This window comes from Rhinolophus sinicus, linkage group LG01 (genome assembly GCF_036562045.2).
Source record: "Rhinolophus sinicus isolate RSC01 linkage group LG01, ASM3656204v1, whole genome shotgun sequence".
Classification (NCBI taxonomy): domain Eukaryota; kingdom Metazoa; phylum Chordata; class Mammalia; order Chiroptera; family Rhinolophidae; genus Rhinolophus; species Rhinolophus sinicus.
The window spans coordinates 163,894,288-163,918,593 of record NC_133751.1 but is presented as its reverse complement, the minus strand read 5'-3'; the positions used below and the strand labels follow the sequence as shown (position 1 = coordinate 163,918,593).

Below are 24,306 nucleotides of genomic sequence, written 5' to 3'. Positions count from 1 at the left end.
ATGACATTTTCAATCAATTAATTAAATCAAGTGCTTTAAGTACATCCCATACAAATTGTTCTTCACATATTAAATCAGTTGACTTATTAATTGGATATCCTGCTTTCCTCCATGACTTACATTACTAACCAATATTCTTACATTATTCTGATAGATAAGATTGAGTGTTTTTATGTACAAAGAGTAAAAGTCTCCATTTGACCTTTCGAGATGCTTGAAAGGCAAACAGAATTGATTGACTGTCACAAAAGTGATTTAAGTTGACATTACAATTTTAAGGTTGACCAGCTGTGTGCTAACATATTTTGGAAAGTATACCACAATATCCTTAATTTTGTTTTTGCCCCCATTCTAAGTGGCCTTTGGTTATTTAAAGGTAAGGGGTGACAAACTGATACTCTGGCTACAAAAAATGCAACCGTGAACTTACTAGAAAAGTGAACACTTCAATAAACAAAAGTTCAAGTTTAGACCAAATGTCATAGGCTGATGCTGTAAAGGCAAATATTCTCTACAAAAGTGTTATTTTTGCCTTATATACATTTACACTTTACAATTTTATCTATGATTAAAAATTGGGATATTTCACACAAAAATTTGAATATCTGGCTTCCTTGGGGAAAAAAGAAAATCACAATCTGGCAACCGCATGCCCATTTTTCACACATAGCAAGAAATCAGTAGAAATGAGTAAAACATGCTTTTTTAGATGGGGGCATGCCCGAAGCACTGTTTTCAGTCTGTTGTGTTTAGGATTCATTGTGCTTTTAACTTCTTAGCTTTGCTGATGTATATTACTACCCCTCTAGGACCTAAGTTTATGATTTTATTACCGACCCCTCTAGGATCTAAGATTATGATAAAGCCAAAATAGATTTAAATACTTCTATTGAAATAACAACCAACAAACAAAATTTAGTTTAAAAAAGTTTAAATTGTCCCATAGAATATCTTAGATACTTTTATTTTGATAGACAGGTAATGACTGATATTTAGAAGTATTGGTGCACATATGTGGTCAAGTCTAGCTTTCAAAGCAGTATTGAAAGGAAGACTTAAAACCTGAGGCACATGGTCCTCTTTACTTGCTCTTCTCCCCTCATGTTCTTTAGAATCTACCACGATGGATGATGAAGACCAAACACATGTGAAAAAGAATGGGATTAGAGGAGAAAGACAAGAATGTCGTCCTTTCTAATCAGTCATATAAAATACGTACCCAAAACCCAAAATTGCCTTATTTCAAGATCTAACCTGGAAAATAATCTACATAACACACATGTATTAAAGATATATATTGATGAGATAACATGCCAGAAGTTTAATAAAAATTTCCCCAGAACTAAGCTGATTCTTTCCAAAAAGGCATACACTCCCTTTACTAATCTGTTATTCAGAATATCAAATGGTGTAAGCTAAGTATTATTAAATGCCTTGAAAAAAGATATACACTTGGACGAAGCATAGGTCCTCTCTAGCACAGGATTTCGCATTATGGAAATGATAATCACTGATGTATCCAAAGATTTACATACATGGAAGTTCTTCAAAGCCTTATTTGTAACAGCAAAAAGGAGGCAGTGATACCACAATATATTCATCAATGGAGTGTTGGTTAATTTGGTACATCGGAAATATAAACTGTAGGAAATCAGTTAATGGCACAAGACAATATTCATAATATCGAATGAAGTAAGCAGGTCCAAAGTAGTAGGTGTATCAAGATCTCAATTTCATGGTAGATGTGAGCAAAATAAAAATGAAAGGATGTGCATCAAAATATTAACAGAAATGGGATTTTAGGTATAATGGATGAAATAGTGTCCCCTCAAAAATTCATGTCCCTGGAACCACAGAATGCAACCTTATTTAGAAATAGGAACTTTGTACATGTAATTAGTCAAGATGAGGTCATACTGGATTAAGGTGGGTTCTAAACACAATGATTAATATCCTTATAAGAAGAGATAACACAGACACATAGAGAAGAAGGCTGTGTTACGATAGAAGCACAGACTGAAGTGTTGCAGCTACAAACCAAGGAATGCCAAGGTTTGCTAACATCTACCAGAAGCTAGAAGAAGCAAGGAAGGATTCTTGCCTAGAGTCTTCAGAGGAAGCACAACCCTGCTGACACCTTGATTTTGGACTGCTAGTCTCCAGAACTGGGATAGAATAAGTTTTTGTTGTTTTAAGTCACCACGTTTGAGGTCATTTATTATGGCAGCCCTAGGAAACTAAAACAGTAGCTAACCTCTATTTTCCTCTTTATGTGTATGGTTTTCGCCCTATTTTATAAAATAAATATATTTATTGTGAGAAAAATGTTATTAAAACATGTTATATATTGTGGACTAATAATTAAATACTTAATAACTTAATTATACTATTCTTAGAAATAAAAAGTTATAATCCATGTATTTTAGAGAAAATAATAAAAATCTATGTTCAAACATACTCTAAAATACTAATGAGCACCTGAAGTGCCAATACTTTTATTATTTATCTTCTACATTTATGAGATTTGGGGATAAGCAAGGAAAATCTCTCTCCTCTAAGAATGATCAAACATCACTAAGATTTATTAATCAAATCAAAGTAAAATGAGCAGCTTGGTAAAAGCAATAAAGAACTCTGGAATAGCAATCATATTTGGTTCATATAATATTGATTTGGTTTTAGTAAATAGAGATATTTCTCAAGTGGGCATTGAGAGAATTAAATATGGAACAAATAACACAGAATATACTTGGACACAAGACAGAAACAAACTAAAAAATAAGAGCTTAGAATTGGAATATTTAGAATTCATGTAGTACATCATCCAACAATTCAAGAATTCTTCAAACAACATTCCTGACAGGTGATAATTTATTCAACAGAATGAAATTTTCTAAGTACCCATTACTTGCCAAGGATCTATGACTATATCATCCAGTGACCATCTCTAAAGTTAGAAGCTTACTTCTTCAGAGAGCAGCCTATTCTATTCTTCCAGAATTCTAGTTCTTAGGAAATTCGTACACTTAGATAAAATCTCTCTAGACTAAGTTATTTATATTCTCCTCCCATACTTTTCCTTCTTTCTTTCATTCATCCTTCATAACCAACTTGTATCATACCTTGAAGTCATAATTTTAAAGAATTTTAGAAAGGAAACCAAAAGATTACTAATTCCTCACCAATGACAAAATTCCCTTTACAGCATGCTTTACCCCCTCTGTTATCCTCTCTGTTTTTGAGCACATCTATTTGAAAAAGAGCAAGTCCTCTCATCAGTGAGCAGGGAAATTTATTTCAGGCGTGTTTTATGTGGAGATGAACTTTGCCCTTCTGTGAATTTCATCAATCGGTTCTATTCCTTCCTTCCAAAGCACAGTAAACTCTTCCACGCCAAGTTTAACCAGGCCTCTGAAAATCACCATCAGCTCTCCCTGAGACCTCTACGTCATTAGGCAAAACACTCCTTGATACCTTTCCTGGTTTTGAAACCCTTTATTATTCACCTTCCTGGTCAGATTTTTATGAGATCTCAATATATGTGTCCATTTACACATGTATTGGTGCCTGGAACTCAACATATTACAGATGTGATTATGGCCAATCAAAGTAGCAGCATTAATCTGGCCGCTGTAGGGAAAAAAAAAACAAAAAAAAACCCAAAAACCGTATTAACCACAGTTGGAGTTAATTGGTTAGCTAAATCCTAGAGTATTTTTCACTAGGATCTCTTTTAATTCTTGGAATTGTTCCCCTTTCTATAAACAGGTAGGTTTTGCTGTTGTTGTTTTTAATCTCAATTAAAATACAGAACTTTCTATTTATGCCTATTGAATGTCACTGCCTTTTTTGCTAGCTTTTCCACATCTCTCTGAACACTACTTCTCCTACACAAATAGCATCCTTTAGAAACTTGCACCATTTATTTAATAAGATCTTCCCTGGCTTCTCTTAAGCAGAGGGCTTTAGCTAAGTTCTAGAGTTCCATGGATGTTCTTCAAGTATTATTCACGATGATGATGAAGATGATGATGATAGCAACTAATATTAAATATCTCTTTCTACCAAACTGTTGTTCTAAGTGCTTTATATACATTATAACATCTAATACCAATAAAAATCCCACGAGATAATAACCATTGATATTCTTGCTTTATAGACAAAAACACTGTTAATAAGTGACAGAGCCAGAGCTGTTTATGAGTTGATGTGGCTAAATCAATTGTTTACAGGCTATGTCCATTCTGACTGGTCCATGGCCAGCATTACCACTTGTTAAATATTATTAAAATTACTCTTGCATCGAGTCAGGATTTGAACCCCCCTTGCCTGATTCCAGATTCCGTCTTCTTAACCAGATTCCATTCTGGCTCCCTAGGATGATAAAAACAAGGCCAAATAATTCAGTATGCCACGTTTGTTTCAACCAGAGATGCTCTGCTTTTATCTCATTAGGTACTTTCTATGTAAGTATTTGATGTGAAATTAAATTATTAAAAATATTTCCTACCAAACGTTTTAAAAGCACTAAAGTATAAATGAAAATATATCATATAACTAAACTTAAAGCATACAGATTCTCCCATGCCACCATATACTAATATTAAATATATTAGTTAAAATGTCCCTTAAAAGTGTGTGCAATATTGTGTGTACATATATGGGTATAAGTGAGAGATAACATTTTACCCCCTGCGAGAAGATGCACAGTTCATTAGATTCTTAAATGAGTTACAGATATGCAAAACGTCAACATTGCACAGATCACCTCTGATCAATTGTATACCTACATTTGTCCAATTTTTTTACAAGGACATGAAGCAAAAGGAAAAATTCCTTATTAAAATCAGATGAATTGGGATTATAATTCTCAAACTCAGGAATATGATCTTGAACAAATTTATGTTGCCTCTGAGCCTCAGTTTTATATCTGTGAAACAGGTGAAAATAGTACCTATCTCAGATTACTGGAGGAGCAAAATAAAATAAAATTATATATATATATATATATATATATATATATATATATACACACACACACACACACACACATATATACATATACATATATATACACATATACATATATATGTATATATACATATTTATGTATTTGGAAAAATACATATGTAAATACAAATATATATGTATATATATATATATTTATGTATTTGGAACAAACTCTGGTGCACAGTCAGTACTGGATATGCATCACTAGTGTTATAAGGAATGTGGTATGTCAGAATTGTCAAAGCTAAAGTATGAACAAGATACATCTTCCTGGATGAATTCTACTCAAATTTTGGGAAATATTATTTATACATTAAAACAAATATTTCATTGAATAGAAAAAATCATCTGCATGAATATTTAAGGCAGAATGGGGAACTTAGAAATTCATTTATGAGGCAGAACACTCCTGTTGGAATACCTCAGTAGAAACATTTGAGAAGTACCAGTGTGGGAATTCTCCTACTGAACCGTTTAATAAGACTCTCAAAAAAGGGAATAACTTTTTTAGCCTAACAAATAAACTAAGAAGAAAGAATGATAAATTTTACTATAAACTTTTTGTGGCATATGCTGTCAGAAGACAGATCTCCATAGGTTTCTCACATGTCTTGCAAGTTTAGGCACTGAAAGCTTCTCTGAATTACCTTTTCAAGTATGTTTACTTAGCCACAGCCTTGGGAAACAGAGATAGCATACGCTTGTTTGCTGTCCAGCATAGTAATGTTCCCTTATTGCGGAAAAGTGGCGAGCACTGAGAGATTCAAGCGGCACGCAGAGATCAGGGAGAACATGGCTTTATTACGCTGGCGGGCTCAGCAGGATTGTTCCCAAACACTGAGCACTTACTGGGGTCGGGCACTTTGTTTTATAGGGTTAGGCCTCCAGGTTGGGGGGGACATCTGGCTGGGGTGCCGGGGTGGTCTGTCCCTATCAGCTGTGATCGCTCAACATTGTTTTGACAGGGAGGCCTCTAACTATGGTGGCCGGAGACAGCTCCGATAAGGGAGGAGGAGGAGGGGGATGGAGCTGGAGATCCTAGCGGGGCCCGCAGGAAAAAACTGTCCCGACACCCTCAGGGCAAATTTTCTTCTAGGCTATTATAAAATGTTGGGATTTTCAAAGCTTGGGGTTACCATCCTGTAATGTACCCACTACATGTACAAATATCACCTGGTCCTTGCCCTGAAGCCCTGTGGGAATTGGGGCCTAGAAAATAAGATTAAAAAGAAGCTGACATTGCGGCTACTGCTATTACTGTAATAACTGTCCATTTTCTCTGGTCCAGACGTCTCATATCTTCTTCCGGAATCCATGAAAATTGTAGCAAGCTAAATTACTAGCTTACAAGTAGGGTAAAACTTTAGACTAATCAAAGTATTGATATATATATTAATAAGTTTGAAAGGTAAATGATAAACAAGAAAAAGTATTTAACTCTATAAAAGACAATGGTTAATAGCCTAATTTTTTAAAGAGCTTTTGAAAAGGAATTAAAAAAAAAAAAAAAAAGATGATCATCTAAAAAAATTGGTCATTGGCAGGTGATCCCTGGCAGACCTCAAAAGTGGCACCTTTTCCCCAAGCACCAAGGAGCAGCCCAGCAGGCTTCCAAAGCTGTGTGCCCCCAAACAGGGTCAAGGAGACAGCTCCCACACACCAAAGTACCCACAACAGTAGAAGCCGAGCCTCACAGACACCCACACTAGAGGCCTGCCTTAAACACAAGCACACCAGCAGCAGTTACAACCAGGCCTTGCCAGTGGCCAGCTCTGCACAACCGTGTGCCCATAACAGTCACAGCCCAACACAGGAGGGCACGCACAGCCTGGACGGGGGAAAATCCTGGAGCAGCTGGCCCTGATGATGAAGGATTGTGCTACTGGGCCCCGCATGACACCTTGTACATAAGGGCACTCTTTCAGTACCATAGATGCAGAAGATCTAATTAGCACATAGAACACAGAGTCTTAGGCCAAATGAGCTGACAGAGGAATATGCTCTAAATTAAAGAACAAAACAGAACCCTAGAAAAAGCACCCTATGAAATAGAGGTAAACAGTCTACTAGATAGACCGTTCAAAGTAAGGGTCATAAGGATGCTTACTGAGCTCAGGAAAAGTATGGATGAACACAGTGAGACCTTCAACAAAGAGACAGAAAAAATATGTATTTTTAAATCATAAGTAAAGAATACAATAAATGAAAAATACAAAGTAAGAATCATCAATAGATTAGATGATGCAGAAAAACATATCAGCAACATGAGAAACAAGATATTGGAAATCACCCAATCAGAAAAGCAAAAAGAAAAAGGAATACAAAAAAATGAGAGTTCAAGGGACCTGTGGGACAATAATAACAACCTCATTACAGGGATCCCAAATGGAGAAGAAAGAAAGGGGAAGAAAACCTCTTCAGAGAAATTGGTTGGTAACTTCCCTAACATGGCAAAAGAAACATACATCCAAGTCCAGGAATCACAACGAGTCCCAGACAAGATGAACCCAAAGAGACCCGCACCAAGACATATCACAATTAAAATACAAAAGTTAAAAACAAAGAGAAAATCTTAAAAGCAGAAAAACAACTAGGTACATACAAGAAAAATCCCCATAAGAAAATCAGATGATTTTTCAGCAGAAACTTTGCAGGCCAGAGGGCATAGCATGACAGATTAAAAATGATGAAAAAGCAAATGAAACCATCACCAAAATGAAAAAGCAACACACTGAATGGGAGAGAAAGATATTTGCAAATGACATATCTGATAAGGGGTTAATATCCAAAATATATGAAGAACTTATACAAATCAAGATCAAAAAACAAACTATCCAATTAAAAAATGGGACGAGGACCTGAATAGGTATTTCTTCAAAGAGGACATACAGATGGCCAACAGACACAGGAAAACATGCTCAACATCTCTAATCATCTGGGAAATACAAATCAAAACTAAAATGAGATATCACCTCACACTAGTCAAAATGGCTATTATAAAAAAGACGACAAATAAGAAGTGTTGTCAAGGATGTGGAGAAAAGGGAACCCTCTTGCACTATTGGCAGGATTGCAAATTGGTGCAGCCACTGTGGAAAACAGTACTGAGATTTCAAAAAACTTAAAAAGAGAACTACCATATGACTCAGTAATACAACTTCTGGGTATCTATCCAAAGAAAATAAAAACACTAATTTACAGAGATATATACATCCTTATGTTCACTGCAGTGTTATTTACAATAGCCAAGATATGGAGGCAACCTAAGTGCCCATCAATAAATGAATGGATAAAGGAGATACACACACACACACACACAGAAATACTACTCCGGTATAAAAAAAAAAAAAAGAAATATTGCCATTTACAACAACATGGGTGGTTCTAGAGGGTATTATACTAAGTGAAGTAAGTCAGAAAAAGGACAAATACCAAACAATTTCACTTATATTTAGAATCTAAACAAAACAAAACAAATAAACAAAACAGAAACACACCGATAGACGCAGAGAACAAAACTGATAGTAGTCAGAGGGGCAGGACATGAGGAAAGGGCCAAAAAAGGTGAAGGAGGAAAGAGGTACAAACTTTCAGTTATAAAATAAGTCAAAGGGATATAGTAATATACAGCATAGGGAATACAGTCAATAATAGAATAAAAATATTGTACAGTATCAGATGGTTACTAGATTTATGGCAATCTCTTCAAGTATATAAATGTTAAATAACTATGTGGTACACCTGAAATTAATATAATATTGTGTGTTAAATATATTTTAATAAAAAGAATAAAGTGGAATGAAAAGAAACCAAATTTTTAAATGGGCTAAATGTATGAATATATAATTACCCCAAATATAAATATAAATGTAAAATATGAAAAATATATAAACCTTTCAATAATCAAAGAAAAATATATTCATCCTCCAAAAAATTTAAACTGGGAAAACACAATAAATAATGATACCACTGAATTTAATATAGGTGTTTGGAAAATGTCTCCATCATTACCAGCTGGTGGGAGTATAAATTGTGAAACATTTTTTGGAGGAAAATTTGTAATATATCACAGTTCCTGAAAGAATGCATACTCTTTGATATTATCATCCAATTTTAGAAATATATCCAACAAAAATAATTAAACAAAATATTTCATCATTTTCATCATTCTATACAATTGGAAACAGCACAGATTTCCAATGAGAAATTAATTTTTGTTATTGATTATGATATAGGAACACAGACTATTATAGTATACTACTAAAATAACTTAAATATACATTTACTAGTATGAAAGGATAGGGCATTAATGATGCATTTTGAAGTGGAAAAGAAGCATTACAGGAAAATTGTTATAGTAGAATCCCAATTCTGATAGAGAAATATTTGTATTTATATGTATAATTCCTCATAAGGAATTTGAAAGCCTATAATCAAAACTGTTAACAGTAACTTTCTCTACAACATAGAACTCCAAGTTACTTTAATTAGATGTTTTTCTGTCTCGTGTTTTTGTGACTCTTATTTACAAAGTTTTAAATTATAAAATAAAAAAAAAGAAAGGAAGTCACCTTGTCAAGATTCTGTTTTGTCTATCTTGGTCCTTGGAGATCTCTGTCTTTTTAGTATATGGTCAAAATTCACGCTAACAAAGATTCCGTAGTGCTCTGTATATAGTGGTTCGTTTCAGTAGGCTGCCCAATCTGCATTTCACCTTCTCCCACATTTTTAATCATACACAGATCTCTCTTATTTTCTGCTCCTTGGAGATGCAGAGTGCAAACCTACACACTCTGCTGCGTAAGACCCTTCAAGTATTTAAAACCTTGCCTATTTCCCTTACCCGCTTCCATCTTCTCTTCTCCGGTTTACACATATGGCTTTCTCAGTCAGTCTTTCTAAGCCATTCCTTACATGGCTTAGTTCCTAGGCCCCTCTCCACTGACATCACCTATTCTCACATTTCCTGGCGCTCAGTGGTCAGTGACTTTTTACAATTTCAGCAAAACCTTCCTCCATACCCAGTTTGCCAAAGAGACTAAAAAGACCACAATTTCCATTATTTCCACTTTAATTTCTATTAATGCACCTCGTTTCGCATCTTTTTAACAGTCATATCACTCTACTGACATATTGAACTTTTCACTTACTAAAACTTTGTCTTCATAAAAGTACTACCAAATTAGGTATCTACCATCTGGCATTTCCTAACTGATTTTGTATTTCAATATTTGTATTTGTGCATTCATATTTAAGTAAATTTAGGACTTCACATTTCTCCCTTTTACATTTCATTTTACTAACTTTGGTCCTTATCCTGATCAGCAAATAATTATACATCTTCTAAGCTTGATAAATCGAGATGAATTTTGTGTGCCTGTATCGGTTTTTGTGCATTTCTTATGCACATATACTTTTACAAAATGTAGTTAAGTAGTGTGTTTTCCCTCACAGAGCTCAGAGAGTAAGTTGTCATCTTGAGAGGACATCACTTAGGAGTGAAGGGCACCACTAGAAATTTAAAAGGAAGGAACAGGTCTTTTTAACACGAGCCTCAAGCCTTTGAGGGTTCACAGACTCAGAGGCAGGTAATATAAGTGAGTGAAGCAGGTTCATGCTGGAGAGTACTCGACCATCCAGAGGGGAAGCCAATTCTGATTGCTGTCATAGCAGAATGTGACAAATGTTCTGATTTGTCACAAGAATCCAGAAAGCTGGGTTTTTTAAGGGAAATCATCTGATTTTCAAATTGCTTCAACTACAAAAAGTTTAATGAACTCTGTCTTCCAAATTAATCATATCCACAGGCTAAGTATACCCTGTGGATGACCAATCTGTGATTCTTGAGTGGTTAGAAACTAAGAGAGAAGGCAAGAGTCTTAGCACCCAACTCCCAACTACTGATTGCTTGCCAGTATTGGCAGTTTCATGGTTTTGCATTTATTGAAAACTCACCAAGAATTCTGAATACTTTACTGAGCACTGATTCAAAATCGCTTATTGATCTGCTTCTATACTCTATAATGTTATCAATGGAAAAATAATCATTATCAGCTTATTAGCATCTACCCAGAATCTAGAAAAATTTCAACAAAGTCAAATTCAGAGTTTCAAGTATGAGTCCCTCTAACTGCCTTAGATCAGGATTTATCGGAAAATAGTTACTCAGTATCTCATAAACACTGTAAGGAAAATTAAACTCACAATATGAATCTTTTATAATCTGGAGCTATTCCAGTGCCTTAGGATTTTTAACAAGACTTCCAGGGAACCTCATCTTTGTTAAATATAACTAGTTATACAACACTTGACACAATGTCAAAATTCCATGAACAAAAAACATTCCCTCCTTTGACCTATAGCAACTGTACAATTTTATTCCATGCTTGATAGCTGATTCTCACAAGACCTCTGACATACCAAATACAATCCATGACAGCTGATTTCAGCTAACGGCAGTTACTGCAGACAAATAATTCTTTTTGACTATGTGTCTGAAAAAAGCAAGAAGAAATGATATACTTGATCTTATCATGTATAAAGATAGCCTTCCATTAAACATAAATCTGAAATTACTAGGAAAACTTTCATTTTGTAAATTTACAGATGACTTAGAAAATGCAGAATATTACTGTGGTACCAGGTTCCCTTTGATCAGCTTCCTCCACAGAAAGGTCAGCACTGAGTAAGCAACTGAATATGTTGGCTCAAATGATAATAAATAGGCAATAGGAATCAATTATATGGGTAAGAGGGTGTGTGTGTGTGTGTGTGCACATTATAAACTTCTCTGTAAGTACGTAACCCAGCTGTGACACTAATTAGCCATATTACCTTAGCAAGTACTATAACAATGGTGCCCATACTCTTATTCAACATAGTACTGAATGTCACAGCTAGAGCAATCGAGCAAGATAAAGAAATAAACCCAGACTGGAAAGGAAGAAGTACAGTTCTTTGCAGATGATATTATCTTATACATAGAAAAATCCTAAAGATCCAACCAAAAAACTGTTGGAACTAATCCATAAATTCAGTATAGTTGCATGATATAAAATCAACATACAGAAATCAGTTATGTTTCTATACAACAACAATGAAATATCCAAAAAAGAAATTAAAAAAAAATAATCCTATACACAATAGCATGAAGAACAATAAAATACTTAGGAATAAATTTATCCAAGGAAGGGAAAGATCTGTACAATGAAAACAAGACTTCGATGAAAAAAAAAAATGAATACACAAACAAATGGAACAGTAGCTTATGTTGGAAGGACTTCCATTCTTCACATATAAAAAGGAATTACAGTTGACCATTAAACAACATGAGTTTGAACTGCTCAGGTCCACAGATCTTTTATTTATATATATATATATATACAGATTTTTTCGAATAAATACAGTAAATGTATTTTCTCTTATGATTTTCTCAGTAACATTTTATTTTCTCTAGCTTATTTTGTTGTACAAATACAGTATATAATACATATAACAAAATATGTGTTACTCAACTATGTTATTGGTAAAGCTTTCAGTAAACAATGGGCTATTCATAGTTAAGTTTTGGGGGAGTCAAAATTTATAAACAGATTTTTCAACCTTACAGGGGCTTGGCATCCCTAGCCACCATGTTGTTCAAGGGTCACCTAGAGATTCAAAGACGGCAAAATATTCCTCCTCTAATGTTCTGAGTTTCATTCAAAAACAAATTGCCTTGAGGTATTATTTAAATATCTCATTTGTATATTTCACCAACAAAACTGTAACCTTCATGATGATATTGTCTTACATATATATTGTTTCCTTTATCACATCTGAAAGCACCTTGTTCTTTTCACTCAAATTATGGCAGACTGATTAATACTTTCTCTCCTCCTCTGGAGCACACAACTAGATTATATTTTCTGTCCTACCTTGAAGTTATATATGATCATGTGACTGGATTCTGAAAAGAACGTGGACAGAAGTGAGGTACGCATTTTTAAGACAGGCCCATAAAACCCTCACACACAACCTTCCACTGTTTCCCCTATATTCCAGCTAAACAGGGAAAACTTGAGGGTCTGGAGGAGAACTGAGCCACAAGACGGAAGAAACGTGTCCCTGAGTTGTTGCCCATGGAAGGCTACCCTGATTGCTACCCAAGAAGGAGCAACCATGTTGAGCTGTAGAGTGAATAAAAAATAAACTCTTTACCATATAACCCTCTGAAATGCTGAGTTTTTAAAAATATGAGCATTTAGGTGCCTATATGTACCATTTATCTCAATTGTAAGAATGTGTGTTTTTTACTTATCTCCCTAAATAGTCTAGAAGCTCCTTAGAGGCTGGAACTATGCTTGGTGTTGCGTACCAGCTCGTTTCCTGGCCGTGTATGGGATGTAGCAGGTTCTCAGTAAATCCTGTTGAATGTATGAACACAGGAAACCATGCACAACAGGTACAAGTTAATAAATGCTTATTGAACTGAAGTACAGAGGCTGAGAAAGACATCCAAAAGTAAATTTTAAAAACTACATTTTATTTCTTATTTTGTCTTTCCTCTTCTGATCCAAAACATTTCAAAATAGTCGGAAGCATATCTTGGTGGTTTTATAAGTGTTTAAATCAATTCAACCCTATCATGGCTACTACCAAAGGTCCTTTGATATTTTGTTCTCACGCTTGTCTATGTAATTTTTGCTTCCTATACTGAATGTGATTACATTGCTATATGACATATACTAGCAGTTAACAAATATTGCTCCTGTATTAGCACCATTCGACTGCTATGCTGGTTTTGTTTAATTTGTCCTGATTGTACAATAACTTTCTTCTAGCCAGACAGTTCAGATGCCTCCCTAATACAACCTGCATCGTTATATGAGCCCCTGTATAGATCAGATAATATCAACAACCCCAGCGCAAAATGTGGAAAAGCAATTCCACTTTGTCTTCGCTGATTGCAAAGCCAAATCAACGCCAAAAGGCATCTTTACAAGTTATTGCACTTACTGTCAGTCAGTGCCAAAATAGACAATCTTATCAGCGTTAGGAGAAGCAGTACAGTGCTTAAAGTATATGTGCTGCCAAGACAACAGGGTGTATTGCATCTGTTGCCTCGGATACACATCTACAACATCCAACAAATAAGCTATACAGTTTAGTGTTTGAGAAAAGCCAGGGACATGCCTATCAAGCAAAAAGTTGAAGAGGAACAGCCTTAGAAAACAAGCACAATCCAAGTAGTCACAAAAGGAATAGAGGTGAAGGCACTAGCTAAATATCAGATCCATACGTCAGATTTTCATAGGGGGAAGTCCATAAGGATCTCCACAGCACTTGTTCAGCAGGACTTCATGAAGTGAAGAAACAGTTTGACCAAAGATAATAATTTTCCATTAACCTGTAAAGGTCATGTAACTATACATATTAACAATTTTCACCTTTTGCCAAGATTAATTTCTCTACGAAATCCTATTTTGTGTATGATAGGGTCCTCTTTCCACAGATTCTTAGATCTTCGTCTCATCAAGCAGTGAAGTTTGTTTACCCTCCCCTTCGCTCAACGCTGGCCTATGGCTATTCTGACCAATGGTGTACAGTGGAAGTGATGTTATCCCAGCCTCAGACCTAACCTTTAAAAAGACTGGCAACTGCCACTTTGTTCTCTTGGAGACCAAAGCCTCCATGCAGAAAGTTTGACAAGCCCGCTGGAGAGACAGCATGAAGGTGAGCTCAGCATTCCAGCTGTCACCATCAAAACACCAGGCTTGTGAGTGAAACCATCTTGTTTCCTTCCCACTGGTCAAGATAGCAGCTGGATAGTACCAAGGAACACAAGATGACACCATATAAAGCAGAAGAACTATCCAGCCACACGATTGTTAGATATAAAGGTACTAAGTTTGAGGGATTTTTTTTTAAATATAGAAATATAATAGATAATTGAAATACATGAACACGAAACACAAAAATTTGCTGGTGTGGCTTTACATGAGTTTAGCATCTATATGTTAATGATCAAACAAAATGATCTCATGAGAAGAATGAGGGAAAAATCTTGGTAGATAGCTACCTGTTGCAGGGGTAGGTCACCTCAGAACTGGCCTACCAGCATTATATAGTTCCTCTAACACATTGCTCAGTCACCATTCCTTAGCTTCTGCTGCTGACTGGCCTAAGGGATTTTCTTCCAAAAGCCATAAAATTAAATTAGAATTCACTGCTTAAGCGTAATGACTTCCCACTGTTTATGTGGGTTATCATTTACAACCAACTGGCATTTAATCAAACCACTACTTTTATTTCAGGACCAGAGGCCAAACATGGTGGTTTTTCTCTACCTCCCTGTTGAGTCAAGAAGCTTCAGCCAAGCTGTGAAGGGATATCAAATTGTTTATGAAAAATCAGCATGCAGTATTGTTTCAAACATATTTATGATTTCACACCAACTTAGGAAGAATTTTGTTCATTGTATTGATTGGCACATATTTTACATTTACATATATAATAATATTAAAACCTCCTGGAGAAAAAAATAAGAATGAAAGGAACATATGCACATTGTGATACAAATTTACCTATGAGGCCTCCAAATTCTGACCCTGCCCTGAACTGGAAGTATACAGAATATGCATATTATAGCCAAGCCCAAGTGAACAGTATATTCTCTCACTTGAAGTTTCCCATATCTGCAAACTTACTTCTGCTGTTCCCTCAGCCTAGAATTCCCTCCCTCACTCCCTCCTTCTTTCGGCCCCTTGAAATCAAGATTCAGCCAAATACCATGTCTTTAATGGCTACGAACGGGTTGTCTGCTCTAAATACCTCCCTCTAATTCTGAGAAATAGTGCTCTTTCCATGAAGACCTGGCTTGCCCTACCCACCCTGACACCAAATATCCATGTGGATACAGGAAAACAAACAAACAAACACATTTCCTGTTTTACACTAACCAGGGTCAGTTTCTATCGTCATTTGCAACTACATTATTCCGGACTTCTTCCTTTTGAAGCTTTTCCTGTCTCATTAAACTACAAATTTTTCACCTCTGAATACTTATAGTGTTTATTCCAGTATCAAAATTATTATTTCAAATAAACTTGTAATAAATTAGCTTGAGGCAGGTATGTGATTTGTGTACTCTTCCTAAGATGAAGTGGAGTGTCTTCCTTGTACATACGTAGTAGGTATTTATTTAGCAAATGGTGTTAAATGATGTAACAATAAACAGAACTGCAGAGAACCTTCTCTTCCCTTTGGTCAACTGTATGACAGTGAAAATGCAAATTTGGTAATATACTACTTGGTTCCTATGAAAATCACGTATGGAATTCCTCTCCTGCCAGAGTCCCTTGATAGTACTAAAGCTGGGGGGAAAGGGAAATTTCTGCCTTTTGGATAAATGTTTAGTTAATATTAGGTTTGTAGTATTTGTGTAATTTGAGCCACAGCATAACAAATTTCATCTAATAAGCTATATTATGACAAGGCCTATTTATCAATTTATTTAAAGTAATTCATTGGCTTCAAAATTCCCTAAGGTCTCATAAAGCAAAACTTTTGAAAATATATACATCTTTATGGTGTTTCAGGTAAATCACTAATTTAACAAAACAGGCACAATAAATAGGGTATTTATATATGGGCAATCTCCGTTCAGAGAAGCATACATTTTATTTTATATGTGCTGGTAGCTGTCATGGTTGTGCCACAGCTGTTAGAAATTACAGGTTTTCAGGAGCAAGCATCAGCCATCACGGTAATTATTATTATTTTATCAAACACAATCGCAGGGAGTATTGTAGGCTGACAAAAGACTTCTAGGTCTTTGTTTATTCACTGCACCATATATTCTGTCCTCCGTGCTGGCTGAGTTAAAGTTCTCTTACTCCTGATTTAAAACCTATTATTAGAGAAAGTAAAGGTTCCATCTTTAACACAAAGTAATACTGGTGCTTCGCTAGAGAGAACACTAGTCTGGGAACGTAAATAAAAGAAAGCACAACCTGAGAAGCCTTACTCAGAGGGCTTTTGACAACATTCCCAAATAGGAACTGGAGATGACCATGCAATGTCAAGGAATAAGAAGTAAGGCAACGGGCAATTGCCAGGCTAAAAGAATTTACAACCTCAGAAACAAGATGAGCAGCTCAAGGAGGTCAAGTTTTCTATCTAAGCAAAGATTATTGTCGTGAAAACTCTCTCGTGGAAAAAAGGGACCTTTTCCCTCCTCAGACTCCTCAGTGAGCATGCAGAAAAAGAGGTGGCAAAAGCAGAGAGCTTAATTATCTACTGCCTCAGAGAAATGAGCCAGAGAGAAAAAACGTTTGCTGCAGAAAAGAGCTGGGTGGGGGGCCAAGGACCAGTTAGCTGGAGGCTGGACATTGGAGTGGAGCATTTCTAACAGTCTAGGGTTGCGGCCACTATCACCAGCAAACATTTTAAACTATGTATTACACATTAATATTACATATACTTTTAGTGTCTGATCATACCAAAGGCAGGGGAGGGGGATGATGGAGGTTACACTTCATTGGGCACTACTCAGGGGAAAAAAAAAAAAGAAGAGATGTTTTACCACTGCTTATTGGGTAAAACGAAAAAACAAAAACAAACAAAAGAGTTCTAAAGCCTTTTGCCAAGAAACTTAAAATACTTTTATTAATGATGTGAAGTCTCTCAGGAGCTGATGCTACAGGATAAGAATGACATCATCCCTAAAAGGTTGTAGGATAGCCTAATTTTATAACATGAAGTTGGATGCCATGATTTGGCTCATAAAATCCAAAGCTCATGAACAACAAGACAAGTTATAGACTTGACGTGATGTTTTGAAAGGTGAATTACCTTTTCCACATCCTTTTCCATATAAATTAGGTGTTTGTTTTTTTTCTAGTAGAACTCAGCGTTTTAGTATTAAAGTTAATGAATGTTTTAAAAATGAGATTTTGTGTACTTAACCGAGAACTGGAGAATAAACAATCCATTCATATGCTGAAATGCCATAGTACATTTGCCAAAGCTTAAATATCATTAGCTTCATTAAAATTTAATATACATCATTACATTTCAAGCTTATATTTGCTATTATTGTTTGTTCCTTTTAAGAGCTTCCCACTCATAATACTGTCACACTCAAAAGAGAAAGTTCTACTTGAGGTTCGGTTGCTACATGAATTTAAAGCTGGGCCTACTTAGAAATCACATACTTACCCTGAAGTTGAAAAAGATGGTTCTTTGGAAAATCACAGTTTAACTCCATTAGTCCTAAGCAAACAGAAAAAGAAAAGAAAAGAAAAGAAAAGAAAAGAGAGTCCAATTTGGGTCACTGGTCTGTCTTTTCAGTGCCAAACTGAAGCGCTATTCGATAAGGTCATACTTGAACATTTAACCCAGTCAAATTTTCTCCTTTTATTTTCACAGTCCAGTAGCCTCACCATGAATTTCCCCTGCAAATTAACCCACTGACATTTCTTCAAATGAGCCTATTCTAAAATGAGCAATTACTTTTCTTTGTTTTTTTTAATTTAAAAATCTCTTAAAAGGCTTTGAAAAGTAAAATTCACATATCACAAAAGTAGACATCAACAGCATTGTGATGGTTTCAGAAAACATATTTTAGTAAATAGGGAATGCACCAAAATTTCTAAAAAGTATCTACAAAAAAAGGAATGGGGGGGCACTGATGCTTTTAAAAGTAAAAACTGAAGTATAAAAATGATTCAAAGAAAAAAATAGTATAAGCTCTAAAGACACTGTTGTTAGCAATGAGGAGTTAAGCTGTACATTACTCAATTTCTATAAATAAAGATGCAGCAAATATCCAAAGTGCCTCAAGATATGAAATGGTTATTGTTGGCTGTTTGACGAGATTCAAACTCTGTGAAGAGGAATTGAAAAAGCAATTTGTTATAGCTAAGTAAATCTGAAATACCGTGTTTCCCCGAAAATAAGACCTAGCTGGACAATCAGCTCTAGTGTGTATTTTGGAGCAAAAATTAATATAAGACCCAGTCTTATTTTACTATCATATCATATCATATCATATCATATCATATCATATCATATCATATCATACTGGGGCTTATATTAATTTTTGCTTCAAAAGACTCATTAATGCTGATTGTCCGGCTAGGTCTTATTTTCAAAAAACAGGGTAAGAACTCAAATTTGTCATCGAGCACTAGGAACAAAAATCAGATTCTTTCCCTTTTTCTGCAGTCAGAGGATAAGCACTGTGCATCATTTTTTCAAGCCTCCCTATACATAGTTAACACACACAGATATCCTTGCACAAAAGGTGACAAGCCCACATCATGGCTACCTTAGTGTCACCTAGTCATAACTCTATGTAGAAACCAGAGTTGAAAACACCACCATGTAAGAGAGACAAGGATAGAAATACCATGCAGGCAACATAAGAAGGTATCACTAAAATTATGGGTTTTATTTTTTCCCCAATATTATTTCTTTGAAGAAAAGTGTTTGAGAAAAGTGATTTTATTTGGGGGGCAGTCGGGAAAATTTGAACTACACTGAATATTAATTGACATTATGGATAATATTAATTTCCTTAGGTATGATAAAATACTATAATTATGTACAAGAATGTCCTTATGCTTAGGAAATATATGCTGAAGTAATCAGGGATAAGTCCTAAGAAAAAAATAGGAAGGAAAAAAGAAAAAAATAATAAAACAAATGTGGCAAAATATTAACTTTTCTGAAGATTTGACCATTCTCAAAATAAAAATGTCATGAAATATTTTATAAATAGAAAAATATAATAAACTTTGTAGATTTGAATTCTTATGATGACATTTCTAATTATAAGTTATCTTATTATTTTTTTAAAGAGTATATGAGGTAACAGCATAAAGCATAATTTCTGGCATTGATCTTTCAAATGCTCACTTTAGCTTTCAATGTGATATGTACCTTTCAATCTATCACTTTAGACTTTTGGTAGTATGAGCGATGAGAGCTGACTAGGAACAGCTCTGAACTCTTGGAGTGGAATTGCGAAACTAATTTGTTTTATCAAGGTAAATCTAAGATTGTCAGAGAGGGACAGAGATGCTGAAGAGCTGAGAGGCTCAGGGGAGGAGTGTTACATTCTGGGTGAAGGACCAGTAATTGAACTCTAAGTAAAACTCTGAATGAGTAATGGTATACGTACGTATGTCTTTCATTGGACAGGATCGGGTATAAAGCAGCCAAGTCAGAAGGAAAAGCACTAGCTCTTTAAAATATTTTGTTGTTGCTTTTCTTTAGCCACATCATATATGTATTGCTCATTTATAAATACTAATTTCATATGCACATGAAAATCAGTGTCTCAAAATTTAAGCTTTATCTTCACCAAACTTTAGGAACACTAGCTTAAAACATGAGCAAAAATATCTATAAATGCTCTAAGAGTAGATTTTAAAATGACAGGTATGCTCTACATTGCACATCTAGAGTAGATATGTGAATGGAGTGTATATTTCTTTGTATTCATTCATCTTTTCATTCTACAAAATTTCAGTTTTAGATACATTTTATGCACATTGCTATACTTCTCTCTTTTCCTCCTAGAATATTATTTATACAGGCCTCTACCATCTTACATTTCCTTTGTAGATAGGACCCTCTGTTGATAATATACACTTAGCTCCTCCTCTCATCTTAACTTTGTGTGTGTGTGTGTAAGGATATATGGAATTTCAAGGAACCTCTGGCCTGTAAGATGTTGGAATTGCCCAGGATCACCTAAGAAATTCTCCAGGGCTAATGAGCAAGTGTGAAATGTTACAAGATACCAAAAGCTTATAGAAAGATAAGGTTATTCTATGAGTTCTCCTAGGACAAACATATGAACTGGGGAACTGGAGAGAGAGGTCTCAATTTCAGGCTTATTCCTTACGTTAGTTTTTTGTTGTTGTTGTTGTTGTTGTTGTTGTTGTTTTTCTGTATGCCCACAAGGAAAGGAAGGTTTTTATGATAATAATTGCCAGGGGTTACTGATTGGAGAAGAGACTATGAAAGATATCACAATGTGGGAAGTCAGCATGACTTATGAAACCTTGTAAAACTGTCTTGTTTCGAAGGGCTTAAATGAAACACTGCTTGCGTCCATGATGCAGTGATATCCCAAGGTTAACAATTTTCTAAGATTTTTCAGACCACATAGATCTCTATATTCTCTACATTATTCCAGAATCCCAAGGAAGCCTTATTTGCTGAAGACAGAGGGGAGTCAGGTAACAGCAGTGCATTTGACTTCAGAGGGAAAGGTAAATACCTGACCATCCCCAGAAAAGTATCCCTCATGCGGTGAGGCTTAAGAGTCCCCACAACACGGTGGCTGGTGTCTAAGCATGAGTATCCCGAAGGAGCCCGGTAGAAGCTGTATTACAGTTTATGACCCAGTTTCAGAAGTCACACAGTAACTTCCACTGTAGTCACAAGCTTCCCTAGATTCAAGGAGGAAATAGAAATGCTATTTCTTAGTAGGGGGAGTATTTAAGTAACTTTGTAAGAAAAGTATGTATGACAGGAGATATTGTGGCCATGTTGAGAAAAATGCGACCTGCCACACCCTCACAACAGGATTTTCAGAGGTAGAACGGTGAACGGTGTGCCAGATTATCTGTTTTCCACTTGACATCATCCCTGCTCTACCTATAGTCTTTTCTGCATTGCAGAAGAAAAGCTTGAAACTACAGTTGTCAGAATCCCTTTCCCCATAACTTCTGACTTAGATTCTCCCATGAGATGTACCTGCAGGAGGCTTGGAAAGAAAAGAAATAGGAGGGATTATTTAGCAGCAGCTGTGGGCCCCAGCTGAGATCATCAGAGGCAACTTCCCTGGGCTTTTGAAAGTTTTCCTGAGAAACAGCCACTGCGGCACCTGGGATCAGTAGTGGGGGCCCTTGACCAATGGGGAATGGTCATTATTATTCTTTCTGATGAAATTTATAATCATGATATTAATTTTTCTTTAAAAAAATGAGGTCTTGAATAGGCTGTACTTAAATGTGTATATTAATTTGGGGATGACTTAAGTATTTGAAATATTGAGGCTTTTCATCAAGGAATGTTTTCTTTTGTGCTTTCTCAACAAAGTTCTGCAATCATCTTTACATAAATCTTGGCCATTTTGTTAAGTTTAGTCTTAAATAGTGTGGTAATTGTTGATGCTGTTGTGAATGGCTTGATTTTTCCCATTACATTTTTGCATGTAAATTGTTAGAGATTAAACTCAGCAAGAAGAAAAAGGGAAATCCAGAGATCTCTGTCAGTTTGTTTCCCAATGTTCCCCCACACCTACATGTGCACACACCCCTCACAACAGAAACTACAATATACCTTATTCCTCAGCCTTGGAGAATTGTGTCTTCCAAAAATATATTAAACAAAAAATAAATACCGAAAGAAAAGTAATGTGATTATTTTTCAAGAACAGAGGTAATGTTAGTGTTACTAGTAAACAGTATGATTAATCATGTAAAAGAAAGTCCAAGAAAAGGTTAAGTACTGAACAAAACATTAGTAGCATTTTCACACCTGAACTTAGTTCCTCTCAAAACCATTTCCTTAATTTATCTATCAAACATTATCAAAAGCCCTCTATTAACTCATCCTGACACCACAACTTAACCTTTTGCTATACAATGAACATCTCTTGGAATTGACTCCTAATTCTAGAAGCTTTTTACCTTTTAAATATCACTGGCTTTTTAATAAATGAATCTCATGTTTGCCATAGATTTATGCCCTCACCAGTGAAGCTTTTAACAATGCAGATGACAAAACCCACAACAAGGTCTCTGGGGTTGTTATATCTTTAATGATAATCGAAATATATAGTCAGAGTTGAAAACCCCCTGGTCTCAATCCTCAGAGAAATTATAACTGCTCCCTCAATCACAATAATATTCATGATTTGTTAAAAATAATAGTCAACATTGATTACTTGCTAAGATCCAGGCACTTATTAAGTACTTAACATACTATATAAAAAAATTCCCAACCAATTCAATATATTATTATATGATTTCATTGATGGCATTTTCCCCAGAAATTTGGTGGGAAAGCATCTGTTCCCCAAACTGTAAAACCATTCTATAAGGAATATTCTTGATCTTGACTTAGATTCTGAAATGGACAACAGGACTTCTTTTCTAACTATTAAATATTGTCTACTGGACATTTGGATGAATCGAGGAAATTGATCCCCCAAGTCATTAATAAAAGACTATTTCTCAAATACCTCTAAAATTAAAGGACTCCAATGCCTGTGACTCTCCCTAAAGAAACAGAATTTCCCAAAGTGTTATTCTGGGGAGCATTATAATTGTGAGATTTTAATAGGTGAAAACAGGACTTCTTTGTTAAAGAAATTTGGGAAATGAGAAGTTAAATGAAATTAAATAGGATTCCCTACTACAGAATTTCTCATAGCCTCTAATATGACCAAGTGTTTCATTAGTTTCTTATAGAGATATATGCATTTCTGAATGTATTTAAACATGTAACTCTTATTGAAGAAGAATCACTGAAGACCAGAGTTTTGAGAGACATAAAATTGAAAATACTGCAATAAGAAATAAAAATGACAATGATAAAGTGATTTATCCCTGGGCAGTGATTTAACTTTGCAAAGTCTTAATTATCAGTGAAAAGTAAAGTTCAAAGCTCCAATGTTGCTATTTTCACTTGGTTTCTTCCCACAAAAATACAGCCTAAGACAAGGATCTTCATGTAAATAGTTCATTCTGGGAACTGTTCCTAGGGAATGAAAGTGGGAAGACTTGAATGAAGAAAAGAGGGGCTTCAACCCGAACACGGTATTCAACTGGTAAAAGCCATGAACAATTGGGGTTTAACTGGTAGTCCCAGGGGTTCTGCCTTTGCTTCAATTAATGGACTGTGACAGTGAGAACTCGGTTATGTCTGGAAGGTGATGAGGAATAAGAATATTCCATTGCAATGGTTGACATCAGCCTTCTGTTTGCCAGCTCTTGATTATTATTATTATTGGGGTACACAAGTCAAGCAACAACAAAGTCAGGTGTCCCTCTATTTCATCCCTAGGAACACAATGCTCTATGAGTCGCTGACACAGATTCCTGCAAGTCAAGACATCCACTGACTTTGCTGCCTATATTATTACCTGGTAATAATCAGGTAAAATCTTCCAATTGATTCTCTAGTATTTTAGAATCCTATCTATCCAACTACTAATGGCAACATCTCTTACTGTCAAACCAGCATTGACATTAGGGGGTGACAACACCCAGTGAGCTTTTCAAAAATACAGGT

The 24,306-nt window shown here is 35.4% G+C and overlaps 1 long non-coding RNA gene across 1 annotated transcript in view; it reads right to left on the bottom strand.

Moving 5' to 3' along the window:
• Positions 1-24,306, bottom strand: part of LOC141572868 (uncharacterized) — a 698,703-nt gene that overhangs the window by 428,855 nt on the left and 245,542 nt on the right. The window contains exon 4 of the long non-coding RNA XR_012498339.1: positions 18,211-18,264. This is a non-coding gene — a long non-coding RNA (uncharacterized LOC141572868). The remainder of the gene's footprint in view (positions 1-18,210; positions 18,265-24,306) is intronic.